This window comes from Lepidochelys kempii, chromosome 21 (assembly GCF_965140285.1).
Source record: "Lepidochelys kempii isolate rLepKem1 chromosome 21, rLepKem1.hap1, whole genome shotgun sequence".
In the NCBI taxonomy this organism is placed as follows: Eukaryota; Metazoa; Chordata; order Testudines; family Cheloniidae; genus Lepidochelys; species Lepidochelys kempii.
Window position 1 is genome coordinate 5,892,617 of NC_136400.1, and position 6,000 is coordinate 5,898,616.

Sequence of the window (6,000 nt, forward strand, 5' to 3'; positions counted from 1 at the left end):
TCTCAGGTGTCCTGCAATACCTTTCATAAAGGTGGGGATTGTGATCAGAGTAATCCTGCAGCCATTTAAAAGTATATAGCTATAGAAAGCCAGCTTACGGCGCTCTGCCAGGTAGATATCCTTGTGTGGCTTAACTCATTTACAGCTGTCCTGGAATTAAAGCTGTAAGAACAAGCTGAGCTGAGTTTTAGCTTTGCTCAGCTGCTATTTAAATATTTTGCACCAAGGGAATCCAAAGAGAGGGGATACCAGAAGCTCAGTACATCATGAAGCACAATGAGACCCCAGCCCTTAGTTTATGTGCTACCCCAGATTGAGTAACAGACACCACGGTGGTGGGTGCATGACAGACAGATTGCCTACTGACATTTTAATGCACGGCTCAGTATGTGCCTCTGCGTTCTGCAGATAATTTTAGAACAGCTAGGATGACTTCAGCTGACCAAAAAAAAAAAAAATGAGGCCGTTTTTATTATAACCTTAGAAAGCACCACTCAGCTTGCCAGGTTAGACCTTTCAGTGTGTCAGTTACTGTCACGTTACAGGCAATAGATTCCCAAATCTGTTAAAATGGTTCTTTAGCGTTGATAAAGCCTTGTAGCAACCGCATCACTCCCCCTCTGCCCACCTTTCAATCCCCCTACCTTTGTGCAATTCACAGAACCACAGAAATTAGAAATGGAATAAACCTATGAAACCAACTATCCCCCCCCCTTCCTTCATCTGTCCATTGCAGGGTTGCTGGTGTCAGGGTCATGTCTCGTACTTTGAATTCTAGTTTTAAAACATCTCCCCACCTTTCTCAGAGGTGAAGAATCTGAATATTTAGAGGGAGACTTGCACAGGTAAGTTTTATATCCATAAACTTCCACCAGACTAAGGCTTGATGCCTTGAGGGGCTGATCGTTTGAGTCAATGGGAGTTGAGCGTGCTCAGCATTTCGTCGTATTGGGCCCTTAAGTATTCTGCAACATTGGGCTGCAGGTTACATTTTGACCCATCTGGAAAATAGAGAAGCCTGAACGACAAGCTTTGCAGGGTTAGTGAAAAACCCAAAGTCAGTTTGAGATTAAGAAGCTTCTTAACAGTAAAATATTAGCGGTCAATGTAGGACTCCGGTTTTTAGAAGAGGAAACTTTCCCCATGTTTTACAATTTTTCAGAGCTTAATTGATATTTATTAAACAGGAGAGGGGTGGGTGGGAGGATAGAGAAGACGAGTAGGGAAAAATCTCTTCCTTTTTTTGTATCTGCTCTCTAGCTATAACTATTTAAATTCTTCCCAGTCTGGGAATTTATTTTTCTTCTCTTCCTCTGTATAACTTCTGTGGTTTGCACTATTTCATCCTCAACAGGGGCCCAATCCAACTTCCACTGAAGTTTATTGCTGTTGAATTAGACCCTAACTAATGTAGGTGAGCTGTACGTGCATCTGACACCAATGTGCTCATTTTAAAGTCAGGTAATTATTTATTTCTCTCTCTCTCTCACACACACGGAATATCCAGCCATCTCCTTTTCAGGATTTAATTCTGACTGCCACAGTGTTACTGGAATTTAGTAACAAAAAAGGGGCGCTGGAAGTTGAGACTCCTAGTTTTTAATTCCAACTTCCCTGCTGGTTTTGCTGTGTGACCGTGAGCAAGCCATTTCATCTCTCAGCACCAGGAAAATGGCGTAATACTGTCTGCTTCACTGAGCTATAAGGCTTCACTGTGAATTAACAGGCTTTGAGATCCTCAGATGAGCATAAGTGCAGCAATTATTCTAACATTAAAATACATTCAGTTACAGCAAAGTGCAAAGAATTCACTGTGTATTAAACTTCCTCCCCCTGTGATAATTTACAGAAGGTGTTTTATGAGCTTACATTATTTATATGGCACCTGTTGCCATGGCACCTGAGCGAGTCACATTCAATTTCAAATCAACAAATATGAGTCACTCTCCAAGTGGGCAACTTAGTGAGACTACTGAGAACCAAAACGCCAAGGGTAAACAGGTTAGCTCTGCAATATGCCCAAAGACCACTGGACACTGGCAGGGACCACCAGAAGGAGCAAGTTCTACACGTTTGGATGATTGGTTGAGAATGCCCCAACACCTGGCCCAGGACAGTTTGATTCTAGCAACTGACAGCAAGAGCCTCACACTGTGACGGGATGGAGAAAGCTCTATGTCTAAATGCACAAGCTGGGAATGCTTTCCAGATGACAGCTCTCCATGTTCATATGAACAGTAGCTCTGCGTATGGAATTCTCTGAGCTGCCAAGCGCGATGAAACATGCGTTATGGGCACGGAGGTGTTGTGCGGTTCTGACACAAAGCAACATTATAAATCGCTTGGGGGCAGCAAAGACAACACATCAGATATGCAGCTCCACTCCTCTCTGCTCATGCAGAGTGCATGTCTACTGGGGAGAATTCTGCTCAGCCAGCTTCTCAGAGAAAATTCCCTCCTCGAGGCATTTTCTTTAAGAGGCCAGGAATCGAAACACTTGGCATTCCAAGGTTTATTTCTCCACTGGAGGAGCCGATTCTAAATTGTAGGGTAGAGCACATAAATGAAGCAATGCGCTTTAGAACATCATCAAATTAAGAGCTACATGCTACCCTCTGAGGGATGAAATGGATCCCTGTGCAGAGACAGCCATCACCACAAGGCCTGGGCACCACTTAAGCCCTATTCTGAGGTCAGAAGAGGGGCTTAAATGGTGCATACATCTTGTTGTGGCCCCAACACAAGGGTGAATTACTCCCTCGGTGTGGGAAATGATTCCTGAGGCCACTACGAATCATGTGAAGATAGGGCCAAAGTTCGGGCTTCCGAGGGGAGAATAAAAACCAGAACTAGTTAACTATTCAAGTATTTATAATGCAACTTGTAACAATATAGCAGCTGTTTTCTCACCAGGTGGAACACTTCTGATTGGGGATAGCTGAGTGAGCTACATTGACTTTATAGGGGTAGGTTTAAAAACAGGCTCTTAAATTGTATATACAAAGATATGCACAGAAAGGATGAGGTGCATACATGAGCCTAAATACATGCCATTGCATGCACAAAACGAGCAGCCACTCTGCTAGCAGTGCTTGGGTCCGCACTTTTTTTGAAAATTCAGCCATATACATTTGGTGGCAAGGATGCCATGCAAGCCTAGAGCAGCAGGAGCTGCTCAACCATTTCAGCTACAAAGACACGAACACTGGACCAGATCCTCAGCTGGGGTAAATGGCTGTAGCTCCACAGAAGTCAAGAACTATGCAAATGAACACCAGCCGATGTGGCTCACGGTTTTCTTTCCAGATGTCCGTCGCCAAAGTTTTGGAGATCAATCCCTCTCTGTAAACTATGTCCTCCCAAATTCTTTCATGGCCGAGCTGAAGTGTCTGCATCACAAAATAGCCCATTCCCCCCCCCCCGCCCCCGATTGGCATAACTATAAGCATCTGCTCAGGAAATCCTTCCATACTTGAACTGCCATAGAGGGGGGAAAAGCAACTCCCAGCTATGGAGAGATCCAAAACCCAAGTCAAGGCTAATGAGATGGTGGTGAAGATATGGTGATTACTGTCTTTGCCGGACGAAATCTGCATTGTCCACCAATAGTGAGCACTGAAAGACAGGTGAATAAGAGAAGGGAAGCCAACTGCGCATGCATTTAATATTAAATATCTGGATTACAGAAGCACCCAGAGGCTATTCAGGATCAGGACTGCCTTTTATTGGGAACTCTGGGTAAGGGACACATCTTTCTATATTTTACTAAGAACTTACAATCTAAAACCTCAATTTTGCAAACGCTTACACACATACATGAGTAGTTCCATTGGAAAAAAACAATGGAGTTTTCCCATTAACTTCAATGGGGCTTTCACCCAGGAATCGACTCATGGGCATAAAAGTTAACACATGCTTAAGTACTTCATTGGCTCAGGGCCCAAAATATGAAGCATTGTTAACATGCAATATTAAGTATTAACTATGTGTTAAGTAAGTGGCTATCCCTTTGATTTCACTAGCTCAGTTACATTTAAACACCACACTTATTGCTTGCCAACTCTGAATCAGTTTTAAGATTCCTGAGTTTGCAACATGGGCTGCCAAAGGATTTTTTCACCCCACACATTAAATAGCTCACGAACAAATTCCATATCTCTCCCTGGTGCTCTGATATGGTTTCTTCATCATCCTTCCTCCTTCATGATCTTCCACTTCCTTCCAGAAGCCAACACTACATGACCAACAGAAACACATGACTGGAATCTGGTTCAGCTCTACAGGTCAAGATTAAGCAGCAAATATGAGCTTGCAATTCAGATACAGCTCTTATCCTTTCCCATCTTTTGTTGACAGGGGATTATTTTTTAAACTTTGCTTTTCCCCATTAATTAGGTAACACACTGGAGATTCACAGATACAGATGCATTCCTGAAAATGCAAGTAAGATCTATGTTTATTGCTAAGGTTTCCTCCTCCCCCAAAGCATCTGAATCAAATAACTAATCCATTTTACTATTGTTTTGTTTCTGACACGACTTGGGGCATGGAGAGAACATGAGCTAACGTTCCGGCCAACAAGTCCTGATGGAATATGGTACGAACAACGGATTTGCTATCTCCAGCAGGTGATTGATATCAAAGAACATCTCCCTCCTTCTTGCTAGATTCTCCTCTCTTGGGGAGTCTATGGCTTCAGGTGCAGAATGAATTAGATATTTTCATGGGAACAGTTAAGAAAAAGAAAGGCACAGTTTGCTGGAGCAAACTTTTTAATGAGCAGGTAGAAGATATGAATCCTAATCCCTGAGTGATGATTCTAGCCGGTTTGATAGATTTCCGTGTGTGTGTGTGTGGGGGGGGGGCAGTTCTGCTTCCTTGTCACTGAAAGCTCCTCCCTTTGGGCTGAACTGAGGGAAGGCACCAAGGAAGTGTCAGAATGATGAATTGCTGTGATACACAGACTCTGTGTTTGTTATTAGAGCTATCAATAATGCACTGGCTGTTTTGTCACTCTGAAGATGAAACAAGCCTTTTGATACACATTCTGACTCAGTGGAAACCCTGATACGTTTGAAATAGACAGAGTATACATAGAGCGTACTCTCTGCTATTAAAAGCATTCAAGGCTCAGTGGAGAATCTAGTTACATGCTTATTTTAATGCATAACTTAAAAAGAAAAAGTAAGGAAGAAGAAAGCAAAAATACTTGCTCCCGGTAGGTCATATCTAAATTTAGACCCCCTCCATTTGCTTTTGAGTCCCGAATGATTTCCAGGCTCGAAGACAGCAGAATGAGGGATGCAGCACAAATGCAATGCAGTTTGCATGGAAAGTCTCACTTATTTTGTTTGAAATCAAGGTGCAGAGAAGTTAAATGATCAGTGCACAGAGTGAAGTTCACCCCTGCACAGAGGGCTTAACTGTTGCTTAAACCTTGTGCTAGCTCTCTGCACAGGGGAGCAGCGCACCCCAAGTGAGTCCATGGCAAAGCTGGGATTAGAACCTACATCTCGACTCTCAGGCCTGTGTCCCAGAAGCTCCCGTACTTCAGCACTAGGGAGCCTATCCATTTGACTCCGCATCCACTGGTTTGCTTTAGCTGATTTAAAATATCACTGAAAAAATTAATAGAGTTTATGACGGAAGAGTTACAATTTTACATCCAGTCAACGGGGGGGGGGGGGGGGGGGGACGACACACACAACACAACCACCACCACCACAAGAAGTTTTCAAACATGATTTATTCTTATGGTCTCAAAATATACCCAGTTCATAATTTCCCATGGCTGCCTTCTCTGCTGTACAGTGACAACACAGTTACATATTTTCCTTCTGAATAATTAATACAGTAAATACTTCAGCTAGCCCCAAACCAGGAACCTTCTACGCCACAAAATCCAGATCAGCAGAAAAACTGGATGGCCAGCCAGTTCCTAATGTTTGTTCCTTGCACAGTAAGCACAAATATAATGTCCTTTTAATGAGCACGTTCCCC